Source organism: Trachypithecus francoisi, unplaced genomic scaffold (assembly GCF_009764315.1).
Source record: "Trachypithecus francoisi isolate TF-2019V2 unplaced genomic scaffold, Tfra_2.0 Lachesis_group2, whole genome shotgun sequence".
NCBI lineage: Eukaryota > Metazoa > Chordata > Mammalia > Primates > Cercopithecidae > Trachypithecus > Trachypithecus francoisi.
Genome location: NW_022681465.1, coordinates 156,143,142 through 156,163,886, shown reverse-complemented (window position 1 = coordinate 156,163,886; position 20,745 = coordinate 156,143,142). Strand labels below are relative to the sequence as shown.

General features: G+C 42.8%; 1 protein-coding gene across 6 annotated transcripts in view; it reads left to right on the top strand.

The window, feature by feature from the left end:
- The first annotated feature begins 15,360 nt into the window (after positions 1-15,360).
- Positions 15,361-20,745, top strand: part of SMAD5 (SMAD family member 5) — a 50,131-nt gene continuing 44,746 nt past the window's right edge. For 2 of the 6 annotated variants that reach the window (XM_033181149.1, XM_033181146.1), the window contains exon 1: positions 15,377-15,506. The gene's annotated coding sequence lies outside the window, so the exon portion shown is untranslated. The other 4 variants (XM_033181144.1, XM_033181145.1, XM_033181147.1 and 1 more) reach the window with 4 other exon arrangements.

The window sequence follows — 20,745 nt, the reverse complement described above, 5'->3', positions numbered from 1 at the left end:
TGGCAAACATGGTGAAACCCCATCTCTACTAAAAATACAAAAATTAGCTGGGTAGGGTGGCAAGTACCTGTAATCCTGGGAACCTGTAAGCTACTCGGGACGCTGAGGCAGGAGAATCGCTTGAACCTGGGAGGCAGAGGTTGCAGTGAGCTGAGATCACACCACTGCACTCCAGCCTGGGCGACAGAGTGAGATTCCATCTCAAAAAAAGAAAATAGGTATGACTACCATGACCACTGCCCCCTACACACACACACACACACACACACACACACACACACAGCCTCTGCATATCTTACTTGGAAACAGATGGAGGGTGAACTTATCAAGACCAAAGGATTCCTTGGAGGGCTGGAAACTTTCCTTTACTAAACTATTCAGTTCTTTACTAAGCGAGAAACTAACAGTTGGAGTGACTCAAATGCCTGCTCATTAAAAAATGATGAGAAATTAAGGATCTGAAATGAACATGACAGAAATGCACACTGGGTCATCTGGTTTAATCTTTGTCATTTTTACTGGATGGGAATCTAAAATGCCAGCTGTCTGGTTCGGTACTGCACACTCTTCATCCGGACTCCTGGGCCCTCTTCCTTCCTCAGGAAACCTAGGTCATTGCCCATGGGCTCAGACACCCAGACCCTTTCCCTCTTCAACCCAAAGAGCTCTCAGCTCAAAGCCTGGAGACTTCTCTCTCTCTGCCAGGTAGCCAGCCTTCCTGCTGCTCTCGCAGACCCCAACTCCTTCCTGCTTGTTGACTCTGAACACCCCTTTCTGATCCCACCTCCTCCCAACATGCAGCCTCCTGTTTGCCAGGCAAGGCCCTCCTCACACTCATCCCATGAATCCCTAACTTCCCCTTTCCTCACACGGTCCCCGTCCTTGGCTCAGTGCTTCACGTCACCATTTTATTTTCTTTGTCTGGTGTCAAATTCAAAGGCCCCTCTGACCAGACTCCCCAGGTTGGAGGCTGTGAGTACATGGGAGGGAAATGGGAAGGACTTGCTCAATTTCCCCCACCCTGGAAGAGGAGCAGCAGACCCTCAACTCCCCACCTCACATCCTGCCCCTTTCTCTCCACTTCTTCCTCAATTGCCAATCTCCCAGCAGAACCAGGATCCATTGTGCCGCCTGGGACAAGGAATGATGCTGTGGATATCTGAAGATGCTCTCCTGGTACTAGAATCCTGGAGCTTTTTGGCCAAACAGTGCAGAGCTTTGGCTTGGATGTGGAAAGCTCCTAGCAGAACTAGTTGCGAATTCTGCTTCAAAGAGGGACAGGTACCCAGACAGAGCCACCTTTTATCCCCACAGGGAGTTTCCTACTTTGTCACCTCCATTCATGGATTTGGTGGGCGACTGTGTGCCAGCTCTCTTTGTGGGGGTTCTGAGATGATCAAATAGAAATAAGGCCATGCTCAGCTGGAGTTCTGGAAGATGAGATAAAATGTAAAGAATACCCTTGATAAAGATAAGAAGTTCTTAGCTTCTTGGGGATCATAATCCCTTATGACAGACAAAGGGTTCTCTCACCAGAAAAATGTACATGTGCAAAAGTGCCCAAGGCTCTGCACACAGCAATAGGGCCCCACCCTCTCGAGGGCCAGGAAAGAGCAATTGGCGGGTAGGCAGAGCACCAAGGCCCCCTTCCCCATGCAGAGAGGGTGAGGGAAACCTGGCCCCATCCTAGATTCAGTCTCCAGGTCCTGGTTGCAGGAAAAGAGCAAGCAAATGAACACATTTTTTTCTTTTCTTTTTGGGGGACAGCCCCATTAAACAGGGGCCCTTCATCCCTACTGTTATTTAAATTGGGGCTCCAGAGCCGGGATTTTCCTCCAGGTCCAGAGGTGAGTAAAACGCTCTTCACAGTGTTTCATAAGGGAACATCTACATAATTCTCCCTATGGCCTTGGACCAAATCTGTTTCTCCTGACTGGTGAGCCAGACCTGGGGCCTTCCTAGGTTACTAGAGAGGAGAAGACCCTCTAGACAGACACACTGATGCACAGACACATACATGCACAGACACACACACATATACACACACATACATACAAATACATAAACATAAAGGGCCAAGAGATTCATCTGCACAGTGAAAACTTCTCTGGACTCTAACCTTTACCAAAGCACTGGCCTGGGCAAAATAAACGAAGTCTCCATAGTTAAAACAACAACAAAAAACTCAAACCAAAACAAAAATCAATGTCTTATAGGTAAATGACAGCAAAGTCTGCAGGAGCCCCATTTTAGTCCAGAACTTCTCTACCCATTCAAAGCATTTATAATGGACTCATCTACCTAACTCTGGGCACAAGAAGTAGGATGGTTTTCACTGTTAATTTGGAGTGTTCTTCCCAGGTTTTTCTCTCAAGGTAGTAAGAGGAAATAAAAGGGTCTTTCATATGTTTTGCATTTATAATTCAATTAACAAATATTTACTGTGGGTAGACTATGTGCTAGTATGTGCCAGGCACCACAGCAAAGAATTGGACAGACACGTCCCAACCCCTACCCCACATTACAGAAATAATTCCAGGTGCAGTGAGTCTTCCCACAGGTGCTTCAGGCTGTCTTTTTATCCAGGAGTCATGGAAGGGCCCCCCGAAGGGAAGTGACATCTAACACCTGCTGGAAGGTAAAAGTAGCATGTGGGTCTCAGTCCTCCTGTGGGGTCTGTGTGCCCTAGATGTGCCTTCTCAGTGCCTCTGACCTTCCTTCTCATTCTTGCCCTTCCTGGCAGCAGGTATGCATGGAACTGCCGCGCTGGGAACTTGGTCCCTATAGTTATTAGCCTGTGGCACAACAGGGAGCTGTGCAAGGTTTTGAGAGTATCAGCTGTGATAAATTTGGGGTGGCAGAATGGTCCCCAGCTAGCCTGGGGTTGGAGTCACAAGTGAGATAGAGCTGATGCTGCTGAAATGCTGAGGGAGAGCTTGTCCTTTGAGCAACTCCGACTTCCTATCTCCTTCCCCTCTGCACCTCCGACTCTTCCCTGATACCTCTAGCCTTCTGCCTCACTATGAAGGCAACTGCCTGAGGCCCAGAAGAATCCAGTAAACAGCCCTGACATGTGAGGCACCATTAGGATAATTCCAGAATGCCACCCATGGCCTACATGGGTTGTCCTGCCCCCGTCTCCAGGCCCATCTCCCCCTGGCTTTCTCTGTCCAACACATTAGTTTTTCCTCAGTTCTCATTGTCACCGCCATGTTCCCCCATGTTGTTGGCATCTCCGTGTACACTATTCCCTCTGCCTACAAGGCTTCCTCCACTGTCATCCCCACCCAGATTTTTCCATCACTTCACGAGGTCCTGTTCAACCACTAGGTCTCACCTCAAGTACCTACGTGTCAGAGCAGCCCACGTTGTCCTTTGGTTCTGTGCGTTGGCGGCCCATGCTCCTTTTGATACAGTGTGGTTATCCAGTTATTACCCATTCCTCCTGCTAGGTTATATGATCTGTGTGAGCAGGGACAGGTCTGCTGCTCACCACTGTGTCTGGCACCTGTCACAAAGCCTGCCACATAGTAGACTGTCTGTAAAAGTATGAGTGTTTGGGTGGATGCATGAATCATGGAATGTCTTGTATAGGGAAAGGTAGTCATGCCGAGCAGATCCCCAGCCCTCACTTTGTGTGCTGGGCTGGCAGTGTTGGAGTCCAGGAAGTCCATGGCGTCTACCATGCCCATAGTCATCAGGAAAGTGACCTGAGATACTTTGTTCCTGGATCAGTGATTTTGGCTTATGCCGTGTGGTTCGAGTGGTAGCAACCCTGTAGCTCTGTCCATAATGGCCTAGATGAGGACTGATATCCCTACCAAATTGCAAAAGGGCTGGGTGTGAGATAAACCAATGCTTTCTAAGGAGGCTTAGCATGAACTTCTTAGCAATAGGGGTGCTTCACTTTGGGTAATGGCAAACTTAGGAGTTTCTTTTGAGACAACTAACTACAAAGAGCTCTGTAAAAGTTCCAAAAAGAGAAGAAGGGCCACTCTAGGGCTGGCTGGATCCCCAACTGCTGGACAACCCAGCCTCAGTAGATGGATACCATAAAGTGTGTCTTTATGGTCAGGGAAACCGTGTTCTTTGTCATCTCACACTCTCATGTGTCCTTACAAATTGCCTCTTCTACCACTGCTAACTTGTATTCACCCCTTCCTTTCCATTATAAGGAGTAAGAAGAAAACAAGTATAAGGATGAGGAATGAGTTTCTCTTCATATGTTTGTTTTCATGTGTGCTGTGGAGAAAAGGACTTCATTAAGGCACTTTTTAAGGCTTCCTACTTAAGAGTGCTAAGAGCCTTTGAAGGTAGCAGCCAGGCCAGGCACAATGGCTCATGCCTGTAATCCCAGCAATTTGGGAGGTCGAGGTGGGAGGATCCCTCAAGCCTGGAAGGTTGAGGTTTCAGTGAACTGTGATTGCACCACTGCACTCCAGCCTGGGTGACGCAGCAGGACCCTGTCTCTCAAAAAAAATTAACATAAAATAAAGGTAGTAGTCACAAACCACTCAGCATACAACCTATGTCTACTGTCTGTTTTCCTGTGCAATTTAGCTATAGGGGATTAGCCTGCTGATTAAATTGTTTATCACATCCTAGTAGTTCTAGAACTGTTGGAGTCTTCAAAGTGCAATGTCACAGCTCAATGATGACATGACTTGCTTATGAATCATGGTAATCATCAGCACCCTAGGTGCTAAATCCTTCAAGAGTCAATGTAGATGTAGGTGTTTGGGTGTTTGCCTGCCTCGTTACTCCAATTTGTCTGTGGCTGTGTCAATGTTACAAAGACAACAAGCAAGCCATGAGAATATCTGTTTCTCTGAGGCTGGTTATAGGCCTCAAAAAATGAACTCCAGGTATTGATGATGAGATGAGTAGAAAGAGCGAAAAAAATACAGTTTAAAAAGTTAGCTCAGCCAACGCTGATCAGAAAAATAAAAAGGGTGTTTGGGATCATCTTATTTAGGCAAACTAGAGATTAAGTGATTTATGTCTGTCTCCCTGACTTGATTTTATTCCCTGAGAGCAGAGGCTTTGACTGTTTTTACTCTATAGGGCATTCCCCAGGGCCTGGCACATAACAGGTACTCAGCAAATGTTTGTTGAATGAATAAATGAATCAAAGAGGGAGTTGTAATCATGATACTACAGATTAGGACAGAAAACTGACCGAAGGAAGAGATGGGGAAAGAGGTTCACTGGGAGAGGTGCGTATTCTTTTCCACTGATATCTTTGTCTTTGAATATCCTTGTTTTTCATGAATAAATAGAGAAATGTATACAATAATATCTTACCTTATAATTCCTAGCATATAATGGAAACTCATCTAGCAATCATAAGCAGGTAAAGTAAATATTTACTCTTATAAGAGAACAGACTTCTTTCCAATGGTCCTAGAAGCCAGAAGCAGTCCCCAGATGGTTTTTGCTCTGACCTCAGAAACATTACAGCCAAGACCACTTTGGAGCTCAGAAGTCATACAAATTCTCATTTCTGACAGAATGACCTGGCAGGGGGCTCTTTCTGCTCCATCTGTGACACATTTTAAGCAGAAGACTTTGTTGACTTTCTACTCTCTTTTTAAAACGTTTGAAATTTAGTTTTCAGTACACAATGCAACAGTGCTCTATCAAAGCAGGTCTGTGGAGGCAACACAGATGAGATCAACATCCCTGGACTGCTTAGCATGGTCCCTCTCTGCAATGGAAATCTTACACCACGTGAGGTGGGTAGCTAGAGTTGACTTAGAAGAGCTTAACTGATTTGATTCAACACTTTAAATCACTTCTGATGTGGCGCACTAGTAATGCCACCATATTGTAAATGATACATCCACAGAAGCATTAGTCATTATACAAATAGAATGAATAGGTTTCATTACACTTCTAGATAAACATGTCGAAACACTAACTCCATTCACTCAGGGCCTTTTGAGCTTGCTCAGGGCCCTTACCTGGCTGTTAGAATAAATACAGTTTTATGGCTTACTTTCTCTGTATGACTTCACCATCACCCAATACAAATTCAGGTTAGAAATTGTAGTTGTGCACATTGACACATTTATTTATTCATTCTCTTACTTAGTAACCTATTGTTTTCTCAGCTTGGTTTACAGAGTATTGTGGTTCCCTGACATTGATCACAGGATTCATAAGTACCATTTTTGTTAGAGTGCAAAAGTTTAGAATGATTCTGCATCTCAAAAAGAGTGAGTCGGCTGGGCGCAGTGGCTCAAGCCTGTAATCCCAGCACTTTGGAAAGCCGAGACGGGTGGATCACGAGGTCAGGAGATCAAGACCATCCTGGCTAAGACCATCCTGGCTAACACAGTGAAACCCCGTCTCTACTAAAAAAATACAAAAAACTAGCCCGGCGCGGTGGCGGGCGCCTGTAGTCCCAGCTACTCGGGAGGCTGAGGCAGGAGAATGGCATAAACCCGGGAGGCGGAGCTTGCAGTGAGCTGAGATCTGGCCACTGCACTCCAGCCTGGGCGACAGAGCAAGACTCCGTCTCAAAAAAAAAAAAAAAAAAAGAGTGAGTCAAGAGAGCAGGAAGTATTGTGTCATGATTAGAGCAAGAGCTTGAGAGTTAGGTTCACTTGGATTTGAATTCTAGTTTCATCACTATGTATATAAACTCAGGAAGGGACTTCACTTTTCTGAACCTCCATTTTCTTATCTGTAAAATTACTGTGAAACCCCTTACCTCTTTCCATTTCAACATTGTGCATCTCTTTTCCTTTCTATGCACCTCCCAGAATATCAAGCATCAAGAAAAGATCTTTGAGAATCAGTTAGATCATGAAGGAGGAGGAGAAATGTAAGGTGGCCTGGAAGGAAAGGTAGCACTGGCTACAGGAAGGGACATCTCCTTTAGTGATTACTATAAAAGTAAAGCTGGGCCAATGGCAATGTGATGGCCAGGTGGGAGATGTGAGCAGTGGGGACAGCAAAAACACTAGTTTAATGGCAAGGAAAAGGAAGGAGGTATAGGAGATGCTAGGAGAGGTTGGAAAGGACTGAGCTGTAGAAAGCAAAGAATGCAAGATTTTACAGAATGTAACAAAGAAACGGGCTTTGTGTACAAAATATTTCAAACAAATTCTCTTATATCCTTTAATGATCACAAAGCATTTTGCAAACACCAGTTTCTAAAAAATGGCAACTTCCAAGGCAGGTTAAAAACACTTCTGAGAGTTGGAAACCCACATAGGCTGTAGGAATATGTGCATTCACAGCAGCTAATTCTTTAATGGCTTTTGTCTTAGTGTCTTCCTTTATAAAAAGGAGAATGATAATGTTGGTAATTATGACTACATTGTAAGGTTATTGTAGCATTTTGTCAAATATAAAAGGCGTGTCACTCTGTACTTTGCATAAAGTAAGTTCTTAATCAATATCAGCTATTTATGTGTGTGTGCGTGTGTGTGTGCATAAAGAGATGTCTTGTAAGATGTTCCATCAATGTATTGACCATGGTCATTTCTGATTCATGGGATTTTAAGTAATTTTTACCTTTTTTGAACTTTTTGCTACAATTTGAATTTTCTCAATAAATATGCATTATTTGTGTAAAAACTATAAAGCAATTTTTAAAAAATCCATACTTAGCAATGAAACATTTCAGATAATGTAGTTGAGTGGGATGCAACTTTACTTGTAACATCCTTTCCAATGATCAGACTGAATAGTTAACCCTTCAGTGCTAAAAACTCTATTTCGGAAAAAGCTCCTTGTTTTACATTTTTCATAATTAAATGGTCTATTATAGGTGGGAGCTTTTTACAAAACAAGGAGTTCCTTAAAGGTAAGAAGAGTCTCCTCCACTGAGAATACATAGGCTTACAGCTTTGAAAGGATACATTTTTGATTTTTAGTCTGGGAGTCTTCCAACCAGTGTTCGTGGATTTTGAAGACAGAAGACAACAAAACATCCCCCAGGAGACTGTTAGCTTTACTAGGGTAGGGAAAGTATAATTCACCTTTGTATTCTCAGGGCTTGACACAGTGCCAGGCATAGAGTAGGTACTATATAAATATTTTTATATTAAATGAATAATTGAATGAATGAATGATAACTTTAAGGGCTGAGTTTCTGCTTGGGAGATGGAGAGAGTCACACCCTCTTACATACTAATATTTGAATAGGAAATTTAGAAAAATTAAACGGGAGCAAAGTAATTTTACCTAGGAGCACATATAAGACCAAAATTAAAGTAGAAAATTCAATGCCCTTTTATTGAAGGCCTACAGCACATGAAGCCCTGATCTACGTGTTGAGGACAGTTGTGAAGAGGAGCTTAATTACAGTGGGGAATACAGACTTTGATCAAGTCATGACATGTGGGAGGTGAGTCCCAGCAGGGCAAGAGCTGGATGCTTTGGTAGCATATGATGGGGGCACCCAGTCTAGGTAGGGTGCAGTGGGGAAAGCAGACATGGCCAGGGAAGGCCTTTGTAAGAAACTGACATTGAAGTTGAGACCCACGTTTGATGAGAAGGAGCAAGAAGAGTCAAGAGTGGCAGGCAAAACATTTCAGAAGCTTCCAAGGTGGAGAGATAGAACAAGCAAGGTGACCACACATACAATGATCCTAATCTGGGGAAGAGTTTGCGATACGTGAGGAACAGAAAGAAGGTCAGTGTGAGCAAGGCACCTGCGAGAAGTGGGCCATGGCAGGGATCATGTCACTCAGGTTAGGGTCCATGTGGAGAAAGTCGGGGAGGAAGTTGGGATTTGATAGGAAGTGCAATGGGAAGATCTTAAAGAGCTTTACTGTGACAATAACCATAATCTTATTTATAGTTTCAACATGGAATAGCTGTTGGGTGATAGAGGGTGTAGAGTGAGGCTGAGTGGAGGCAGAAGATAGTCCAGGTGAGAAATAAGGGTGACCTGGACTATGACCTGGGACTTTCTGTAGATAATAGACATAGAGAGAAGTGGATGGATTTGAGTTATGGTTTGAAGGTGAAACTGATAAGACTTGGCACTGGATTGAAAGTGAAAGGGCAGCCCTATTTAACTCTGGCTGTTCCATCTAACAGCAGCCATCCTTTCTCATCCCAGCACTCTCTCCCTCAATCTCCATTCATGGTTTTATTTTTCTACCAGGTACTTGTTACCATGGGACATATTAAGTTTTATTTGTTTTCTCACTATTAATAATCTGTTTATTACAGCTTTAACTTTTTTCTGTTTTGTTTAATGTTTTATTCCTGATGTCCCAAACATTCTTGATATATATTAGGTATTCAATAAATATTTATTGCCTTATTGAATAAGGGCATTAATTTAATAAATGAATAAGTAAATGAGGGTGAGACAACACAAGTGAAGAATGTTTTTAGTTGGCTATTGCTTCATAACAAACAAACCTAGAATCTCCGTGGTGTACAACAACAGACATTACTTTTTCTTACTCTTGGGTCTGTGAATCAGCTTGGGTAGCCATGCTTCAGGCTTGCAGGTCTGTTAAGCTAGGCTCTGGACTGTGGGTTGGGATCCACTCTGCTCCATGTGTATTTTCATGTTCCTTTGACCAATGGCTACCTGGAGTCTGTTCTTCTAAATGGTAGGTGGCAAAAGCACAAAAGACCAAATTCAATTTCAAATGAGCAAGGAAGCATATTTCACCTTCTCTAGTGGAAGATACTGCATGGCAAAGGGTATGAATGTGTAATTCTACAACAGGGAGAGATTGAGGGTTAAAGACCTATAATCCAATCTTCCATTATGACAGCTAGGTATGGATTGAACAACTACATGGATGGAACTGCCATTTATTGGTATGGGGAAGACTGGAGCAGGAACAGGTTGGGGAGAGAGGATAAAAATTAGGAGTTCAAATTTTCACCTGATAAATCCAGTGAGACTGCTGATGACAGGAATCACAAGTGGTAGAAATGTAACTGGCTTAAGCAAAAGCAGAATATACTGGTGAATGTAATTGGGAAGTCTAAGGAGGATCTTCAGAGCTTCAGGTACAGCTGGATCCAGGGACTCAAAAATTTTTGTCAAGGATTTGACTTAGCTTCTGTTTCTTTGATCTGTTTCTCTCTTTTGGCTTCATTTTCAAGCAAACTGCCTCCATGTGGTGGTGAGATAGCTCCAGGCAGCCTCAGAGTCACCCTTAGCTTAGCAATGATAGTAAAAAGAAGGACTTTTCTCTCTCAACATCCATATATCAGTTTAAAAGATGATGCTGTTATTTTGCTTATGTCATATGTCCATTTATCAACCAATCACACTGACCTGGGTAGCTGGGGCACTATGATAACCCTCCTGGGTCATGTGCCCATCTCTGGGGTAAGGTATCTTGTACTGTAGTTAATATAGTAAGGAAATGATATCACAAAGGAAGCAGGAAAAAGAGGATTGGGAGGTATCAGGGCAGACAAAATCCAAAGTACTGCAGTCTGGTAGAGATTTTAAGAGGGTAGTTGAACTTACGGGTCTGGCATTCATTAGCCACGTTCAAGGTGGAACCAGAAATTTGGGAATTATCTGTAACAGATGGTACTAGAGGCCTGGGAGTGAATAAGATTACCTATTGGAGTATGAAGAGAAGAGAGTTTATTGTACTGTAAAATGAATACACATTTTACGTGACAAATAGATTTGCCAGTTCATTCTTAGAAATTGCTGGCATATCAGGAGAATACATGTGTTTTTTTAAAATAAACACCTGTATAGCACTTACTATGTGTCAGAAACTGTTCTAAGAACTTTGCAGGTCTGTATGCATGTAATCCTCATAATTCTGTTAAGTTGATACTACAGTTATACCCATTTTACAGATGAGGAACCTGAGGCAGACATTGGATTAAGAAACTTGTGCATAGTCAAACAGGTAGTGAGATAGTGTTCAAACGAAGAAGTCTGGCATCAGAGTTCTCATGATTAAGACTTCATGTAGTTAAAGAGCTTCCTAGAGAACATGAAATTTTCATCTCTTTCCCCTCTCCTCGATTCCATAACACTTTCAGATTGTCACCTGCTGCTCTGGATTTGTGGTGGGGTACACATGTGGTTTGGCTCATCTGAGACTATGTCTCTGAGATGAAAACTGAGAAGGTAGAACCCCGGAGGTTATTCGAGTTAACTTGGGGGGTGTTCGCCATCAGGAGAAACAGATGCTGTTTAAGTCAGGAAGAAATGAGTGTTCGCTCCAAGGCCTGCTTCAGAAAGCCTCTTTGTTTTATGACTCTGGGTGCAAGCAACCCTTTTAATTTTGTGTCTTGGATTCCAGCCATAGGAGGCCTTCTTTAATGTGGCAGATGGCTGGAGACAGACAAACCAGGTTTCTACACTCTACATTAAGCTGCCTTCCCTAGAGAGGAGTCTCCTAATTACGTTGCTCTGAAAAAGAGAAGAAAAGATACCTTAAAATGGACACATTAAACTTATACCACGTGTAAAGTAACCACCGTCTTAATAAGCATCTGCAAACATGTGGAGGTCAAGAAACCTTCGAGAATCTGATGAAAGCTATAGGTTTTTTCTGCAGAAAATTTGTATGTAGGTATATACACAAAAATGTGCACATTAATTCCCAGGGGTGGGGTCACGGATTCTCTGATATCCATCCCTGAAGCTTCAAGGAGTCTGTGGCTGCCAGATTCCTGTGCTTTGAGTGGAGGCAGCTGTAATTCTTTTACTTTTTCTTTTTTCAATACATTATGATCTCAACTTCTGAGTTATGAAAATAAAGGGTCTGTGGATTATAAGGGAAGTGTTTCACACCAGAACACCAAAATTTTACTGGAAAAAAACTCCTTTCAAATATTGGATAAAATTACTTTTGCATATTTTCTGGTCAGCCTGGAAGCTTGGCTCATTCTGTTAAAGACTGACATGAAAGCTCTTCTGACAAACATGATGAACTTTTTCTTTCTGGACTGTGGGGTGTGCCTCTGCACATCATTTCCTTGGAAACTCACTCATCTCAGAACTCCTCAGTTGAGTTCTGGTTTCTGCACTGTTTCCAATATTAAGAATTGGGTGCAGTGGGCAGTCTGTCAATTAAAGAATAACACAGAATTCTCAGAATTTGGAAAGGAAGCTTTATTGTTTCCGAGGACTGTGCTGGAGGAGTCACACAAACTTTGCCATTTCTTCCTCTGATGTCCATTTGCCATGATTGTCTGAGGAAGGGAGAAAAAGTCTTTGAAGTGGCTACTAGGATCCTTTGCACATCTCTGGGATGTCATTTACTCATGCTTCTATGGTGGGTGACTCCTAACTTCATCACATTCTTCCAATTCTCCCAGTAGGGTATGCAGTAGTCACATAGGCAAAGCTTTCTGAGTTAGAGCAAATTATGAAATTAACATATTTATTAAAGATTTTCAAACCAAAACCAATTTGCCTCAATTACCACACATTTTAAAATAAAAAATACGGAAATATTTGTAAATTATTCCAGTTCCTCATCTTCCATATATTGTCTCACCTTTCCCAAAAGTTGCCTCCTTCTTAGACCTGAAAAACTCAAGGTGGGAGTAGGTCATGGGCTAAACATTTAGGCTAGTTCTCTACATCAAATTGATAATATAAAGATTATTGAAAAAATTCAAAAGAAAGGATCATTTCTTCCATAAACATCAATCCAACCCAAGAAAAACTATTTGGGATTTAAATCAGGGTTTCTTAACCATAGTAAAACTGACGTTTTGGGTTGACTAATTTTTGGTAGAAGGAGGCTGTCCTGTGCATTGTAGGGTGTTCAGGAGTGTCTCTGGCCTCCACTCCCTAGATGCTAGTAGCACCGCCCTCCTAGTTGTGACAACCAAGGACATCTTCAAACATTGCCAAATGTCTCCTGGGGGTGCAGTCACCCCTGGTTGAGAATTACAGGCCTAAATTGTACAGAAATGGGCTTCTCTACAAGTAAAGTAAAATTGAGTCTTGGAGTTGCTTTTATCTGGTCTTCTTGATCAGGTGAATGGCTGAACGAAAAAAGCAATTTGTCTATTTTGATGTCCCACTGACTATGTCGATCTGTTCAGATCATCCTGTTCTGCATTTGTTCTTAGATCCCATTTGATTGCCAAAAACAGGGACTTCCTTACTTCATTCTTATGGTTCTGGGATGCCTATTCATTTGCTATTTTATAATGTTTTTGACTATATAGATATTTAGTGATCCCTCTGATTTTCTATAGCCTTTGAGGTCTAGGTAATTTCTTAGACCTTCAGAAGGCTGCTGGTTTGGTACTAAAATCTCCAGTCCTCCCTTCTATGTTATCTCTTCCAATTTTAGACCTAAGCTGAGCTCAAACAGCAATTTGGAGAGGTTGGAGTCTCTGGTTGATTTGATCAGTATGTGGACACATAACTTAGGAAGCAAAACTGTTGGCTATGAGATTACATATGTGATTATGAAAAGGAATCTTGTAATCACAAATTCTTCTGACATATGTACAGTGACTGCAAAACAGCAAATAATTTGTTTTGGGAAGGATTTTACTGGCTGTTTGAAGTGAGGAGTATCTCTACCATACAAAATATTTAAACCAAATTGTTACGTCCTATAATGTTCAACAAAGCACTCTGCAAACACCAGTTCTGGAAAAAAAAAAAAAAAACCGTATCCTCCAAGGCAGGATTATATGCACTTCTGGGAGTTGTAAACCCATGCAGGCTCCAGAAATATTTGCCTTCCAAGGGCTGGAAACTTCTGAATTAACAACAAATAATCAGTGAGTGTGACAAAGAGTTAAAGTACACAGACTTTACTTTCTCAAAGTTTATGATGTAGTAAAGAAGTTTAAGATGGAGACCTGAAATTGCAAACTGGTGGCCAGTAGGCTAAATCGGGACCATGGATTTGTTTTGTTTGGCTTGCATGTAGCTGGCCTCTAGAATGTCTAACAGAGTGAGAGGAAGGGGGCAGGGGGTGGGGGGTGGCGGGAAGGAGACAGGCAAAGAGAGAGAAAAATAGAAAGAAGTTGCTAAACAGATATAATTGAGATTTTCGCATAAAAATCTAAATTTCCAGCTTTGCTTGAAAAATCAGAATATCTGCCAACACTGGGCCCTTATTCCCACATTTCCCTATGGTAACAGTTGGCTGGAATGAAATAGCAGTGACCCCTTTGGTCTCTGGAACTAGACACTCGTTCTCTGGTCTCTTCCCCCTCTTCCCCTTTACTCTTTTACTAGGCCTCTGTCACCATTTGAGATGGCCACCCCTAATGCAGAGACTTCTGGAACATTTATTTAGTTTCTTCTCCATGGAAATAAACTTCTAGAGCCTGGAGCAAAATAGCAGCTGAGGCATTTGTGTGTCAGATGAGATGACCCTGGCTCAGGCCATGGAGGTGGCAATTGAGGTGTGAGAAATGGTCAGATTTAGGATATATTTTGAAGAAAGAGTTAGTAGAATTTCCTGATGGATTGGATCAGGGTGTGAAAGAGGATTCCAAAATGACTCCGATTTTGATTTTTACTTATTTTAAAAAGAAAACCTATAATAGAACATTGGAGAGCCAGTATTGACCTTTTAAAATAAAAACAAAAATATTCAAAAGCTTTTTCTTACTAGCACTCTTCAAAGCGGGTTTGCTATGTGGTACCAATATTATGTTCTGGGAAATGCTGACAGTTTTGGAAATTTGGAGGAAAAAGCATTGAGAAGAGCTCCAATTACTAAGAAAAGAGAATCCAGGAGATGGGGTGGTGTATATAAGCCTATGGATGGCATCTCTGCACCTCAGTGGCCTCACTTGTCCAGGGGCTGGGTCCCCACGGGATCTCCCTCCTCACAAGGAGGTGGAGAGGGAATGTGTCTTGAATAACTGGGGTTGCAATCCAGTGTATGGACAGTCCCACTCCTGGAACTCCAGGGTGGGCACTCGCTCCATTTCCATAGGCCCTCAAGGGTTCCAGGATTGCCCCGTGGGAGGGGTTTCAGTGCTGCATCTAGTAGAAGCTGTAAGATGCTCAGAAACATGTTTTGAAGCTACTTTGCACAGAAAGACGATTCTTCATTCAGATTTGTATTACAAATCAATAAAAGTAGCTAAGTAGTATCTGAAGATGTTTTTGTTTACACTTTGTATATGACAGAAAATCTCCAGTTGTCTGTATCAAGGACAATTACTTAATTTATTACAATGTATGCTGATTTGGTTAGCGGCTACTGTGGTGGTGGTGGGAGCTATCTGACTCCCATTCCCAGGCCTGGCCATCGACGCGAAGGCCTCCAGCTGATCGGAAGTCGGCGTTGGCCGGCGCGGAGCCAGGCGCGCAGGCTTCTTTCAGCCGCCCGGGCAAGACATCCCTCCCTCGGTCCCGCAGCGGTCAGTCGTCCTCTGGCGCGCATGCGCCGATCCCAGCGGGCGTCCTCCCGGGCTCCCTTTCCCTCCCTCCCTCATCCGGGTCCTGGGCGAGCGGGCGCCGTGCGCGTGTCCCGCGCCCGAGCTGCTAATAAAGTTGCAGTGAGGAGAAGCGCAGCGACGGCGTTGGGAGAGCGCGCCCAGCCGGCCCGTGAGTGAGTGAGGGTCCCCGGCACGCGAGGGCGAGCGGAACCAGGGGCTGCGGGCTCTTCCCCGGCGGACTCGGGCGGAGGCGGGGGCGTTCGGCTGCGGACGGAACGGAAACGATCCGGGGCCTGTCGGGCGGGAGGTAGGCCGAGTCCTGGCCTGCCGGGGTCCCGCCTGGCGGACACGGTGCGGCCCAGCGGCTGCGGAGGCCTCGCCGCCTGGCTGGGGCGTCCTGAGGCGCGGCCGGGGCTGGCGCTTGTCCCAGCCCCGCCGTTACCGCCCAGACTTTGGAGGGAGGCGTCTGGGACGCCCTGGAGGGGACCCCCTGACCCCGCTCTGTCCTGGGGAGCGGTTTGCTTTCCTAACTCGTCTGATGTACCACCCTCGATACACGCCCCTGATAGGACTGCGGTTCTCGGCCGGGCAGCCTGGGCTGCTGCACTGCAGAGTTGTCCAATGGCTCGATAAATCCGTGCTGCCGTCGCTTTGTGTTTCAAAGATAAGGATCCGCGCTTATCGGTGGGAATTACACTCTGGGCAGTTGTGACCGGCTACTGCAATCAGCTGGTGGTTAGACCTGGTTTCCGCCACTTGCCATGTCAGTTTGCACCACTGCAAGGATTTCTTCTACTTCATGTAAACTCTGTGCTGCAAAGAGAATGCCAAAGCAGCGTCTTTTTGCCGTCATCATATTCAGCCGCTGGCCGGTTCCTATACTTTAATATCAGGGCTTAAATTAATATTCCAGTCTCTTCCCCTCACCTTTTCCCCTCTCCCCCTTTCAGCTGCTGTTACTACGTGGAGTTTGGAGCCTAAGCTTTGAAAACTCCCATGTGGCGCGCCCTTCTTAAGTCTGAGCATGCTCAGTAGCCAAAACAGATTTTTTGGTTGCAGAACTCGGGCGAGGATAGTCGGGGTATTTGGACGTTTGACGGCTTCCTAACAGAATGTTCCGATTCTGGTGGTGATGGCATTGGAGAATGGAGCTTAGGCTAGCCTGTAGGTGAGGAATGGCTGAACACCCTGAGCCAGATCTTTATCTTGATTGTAAAGACAATGTTTCCTGACCAACTGGAGCTTTTGGGGGGTGGTGTTGTGGGGGGACGAAGCAATTTTGGCTGCTTGTGCATTTAAATGGGTGTGGTGCTAAGTATATCTTGTTTACCTTATCTTTCTGTGGAAAAGTTTTGATGTCTAGGTTTGTCACATCATGCCTGTTGCCTAGCACTACCAAAAGAGTTCTTCTTATCTAGCAGCAAAGATTGGATAGGTGGAGGTTGTGACTTGGCCTTACAGAAGTTGAGAGGAAAGGATACTTGGGTTGCGTTTTTTAAAATTCGTATTTAAAACTAGAGTACTTGAATTTCCGCAGAATACCTGAATTGCCCAGAGTGAATTAGTTTTTAATTTTAATTTGAAAGACAAAAGTTTGAAAACCTTAATCCAGTAGGTTTAGTAACATTACAAATAACTTACAATTTCTGCTAGATGCCAATGCAGTAGTGTCCGTTGTGGGGAAAGCAGTACCTACACTCAGTGTGACAGTTTCACATTTATTGATCCAAATATCGTTATGAAATTAGTGTTCCAAATTCCATAAGGAGCTATCTGCAGATGTGTAACAAATTATTTTAATCTTTTATTCCTTTGGTAACTATTAATATTTTTTTCTCTACGGTGAAAATTGTAAAAATACAAAAGTTAGAAGAGACAATTTAACAAAACTTAATCTTCATAAAGGTTGTAGATATTGTGTTTAGATTTATAAAGTTTAATTTTGATGATTATTTGTATGATTGTTCTTATACATCTTCCTTTCCTTCCCTCTCCACATTGCTGCTCCCTCAGTCTTTTTTACATTGCTGCTGTTAATTTACCCATGTACCTTTGTTAAAAATACCTCATTCATCATTTTGTGCATTCCTTTCAGATCATAGCTGAAATAAGCAAGAAAAGTTAGATTAACCTTCTCAACTGACTTTTCTCTCAGGTTTTAAAGGCATCCACATGATATGGTCTAGTTAAAAGGAGGAAGAGAGCAGCAAACTGGAAAAAAAGAATAAAATATTTTCGTAGGTTCTGTACAGATCTGGTAGTATTATCTGCGTGTCTGGTTCACTGTGGTAGGCGCCACAGAAATGGGTAGATTGATAATGTGTTGCATTTCTTTCCCCTCTGGCAAAGTCAGCTATTAATTTCAGTGGGAGACAGTGGCAGAATGTTGTTACTAATGAGGTTTGAATCAGATTGTTGTTTACTGTTGGTTATGTAACATGTTGCTGGGAGTATTATTAAAAGTTGCATTCTGTAGCAAAGTAGAGGCAAGTAAATTCTGCTTACCCTCTTCACTGGGTTTTAATTCTTGGCTGAACCTGAAGGCACATTAGACTACAACCATAATTATACCTGGGCAGCCTGTCTGTTTCCTGTTTTCATCATGAACCCAAACATTATGATTTGCAATGATGATCTTTTGTGTCCTTTGCATTGAACGGAGGCAGTGTGTTTTCTCCCTCTACTGAAAACAGATTTGTATCTTGGTCAAATTAAAGATTTTAGTGTTTTGAAAACTAGGCAGTAAAATACCAGTTTTTCATTTCTTAATACAGTAACTTAAATCGAAATACCATCTAAAAAAATCTATTTCATATATATTCTTTGTATTTGTCAATTTTAATATTACTAGTACTTTGTAGAGTTAAGGAAACTTTTTGTTTGTGACATATCAGTGTTTATTATTACCAGATGTATATGTTGGTCTAGGCAATGAGCCACACATCTGGGTGAATTTCAGAGCTGACTTGAGTACACTTGATGATATAGGTGTCTATTCTCTTGGTTTATCAGTCTTCTCTATTTTTATTTCTAGAGGGTCTGTGTTCCTTGTATCTGTCTGTCTCTCTCTGTGTACACTAAACACAAAGAAGAAGGCAAATAGTTTATTTCTTCAGGTGTTACAAGCAGCTTATATGCTATGGTTTGCCAGTCTACTCATAAGGTCAAAGTCATTGAGTAAGATTCCCTTTTATAAGGGATACCAGTAGTCTGAGGAATGATTCTTATCTCTACCAGTCTGGATATTCTAGAGAAAAGAATACCTGGGAAGGTAGGGCCCAAGGAAGCTGGGGTGCAATATAGGGTGCTTTCCCGTCAAAACAGATGATGAAGGACCCCTGGAAGCTGACCCGTGTCTTCCCCCTGCCCGACGGAGTCTTGCTCTGTCACCCAGGCTGGAGTCCAGAGGCGCGATCTTGGCTCACTACAACCTCTGCCTTCTGGGTTGGAGCAATTTTCCTGCCTCAGCCTCCCAAGTAGCTGGGATTACAGGTGCCCGCCACCACTCACGGCTAATTTTTGTATTTTTAGTAGAGACTGGGTTTCACCATGTTGGCCAGGCTGGTCTTGAACTCCTAACATACTTTGTTTTTTCCACTTCTGAAGTTGATAGAATAATAGTCATCGGAATTTGCAGTTCATTGGTGTTGTCATACACTATTTACCTCTAACCAGAACTCTAAATCTGAGAAGTACGTTTACTAAATGGGAAGTCAAGATTTAGAACTCTTTTGGAAGAATTGTTAAAAACTAGATTGTTGTTAAGACTAATCTCATAGCCCACCTTCATATTCTAACAGCCTTTGTTGTTTTCCAACTTGGAAAGATGGGGTAATTACAGAGTTCTTAGGTTTTTCATAAATTATCAGCTAGTTCTGGGCTATTTATTTGAGAGTGTCTCTCTCTGTAGCCCAGGCTGGGATTCAGTAATGTGATCTTGACTCACTGCAATCCTGCCTCCCGGGTTCAAGCGATTCTCCTGCCTCAGCCTCCGGAGTAGCTGGGATTATGGGCACCCACCACCACATCCAGCTAATTTTTTATATTTTTAGTGGAGATGGGGTTTCACCATGTTGGCCTGGCTGGTCTCGAACTTCTGACCTCAAGTGATCTGCCCGCCATGGCCTCCCAAAGTGCTGGGATTACAGATGTGAGCCACTGTGCCTGACTGGGCTCTTTATTTACTTTTGATTTTTTTTTTTTTTTTTTTTTTGCCTTGGGCAGCTAGGTGGGGAAGTTTTTGGCCCAATTCTAGTAAAGTGGTGTTTTCAGTGACTTTTCTTTCTCTTTTTACTGTATCCTAACTTGGTTGAGATGATATTTTGCAGAAAGAGTTCTTTATTAAGTCAGTTCTGTATGTGCAATACTATAATTGTAATTCACTTTTGGAAGCTAGTTATTAACATACATTTTGTAAATAGGTTTTGCTCTTGAATTTTTTGGGATCCCCCCTCATCTCTTCCTATAGCGTATATGTAATTTATAGGCTGGTACTCTATAATAAAGTTTGAAAATGACTTGACCTGTTAAGATTTTAGCAGGGTTTTTTTCTTTCGATATCCATATATGTTGTTTTGTTATACTGAAAATAATATTTAAAAACTAGTGTCCCATTCCCCCTTTTCTCTGAGCATAGCAACTGGAGTCTTGGGAGGAGTCTTACATTTTTCAAATTTAACTATGATCTCAGAATATGGCTGGTGTTTTCAAGGCAAGTTTTGTTTTGTTCAGTTTTGTTTTCATGATGTGTTAGGATCTGCCTAGGATCCTATCTGGTAGGCTGTATAACTTGAGATCTAGTTATTCTGGTTTGTGTGTTCCCAGGAAGAGGGAGTTCTGCAAAAATATTTAAAAGCCAGTCTTCTTCTATTCTTCTTAGTCACATCTTCTGCCCACTTGTCTTCATTGACCATTTCTTATTCTTTGGAGTTGAAAGTGTAAGTTAAGTGAATGGTGACACTAGAGCTGAAAAGGTAGCCAGAGCCATGTTTATTCCCTTTTCTTCAAGCAGGGAACTTGAACTCTGGGTGCACATGAACTATCTGGAGAACATCTTCATAATGCACTGTAATATATGTCGTGTACACAGGTTAGCTCTTTGTGCTCCAGAGACACGTTTTACAGTCATGATTTGGTATCTGCACTTGATAGTTTTATAATTTAAAGGAAATCACTACAAAGATTGACCAGCTCTGTGTCTGTTCCTGTGCCTACACGCCTGTACAAGCATACCCAAACACATCTGGTAGCAATGTAGGAAATCTTGCAGGCTCTGTGAGGGTGAGTGATACATTTAGATCAGGGTCTGTTTAATTAGGGGACTTAGGGGAGCAGGTGAAGCTTAAAGAATGGTTAAAAACTGGGAAACAAAAGTCTGGCTGTGGGAGATAATAAAGTAGAGAATTCTGTGGG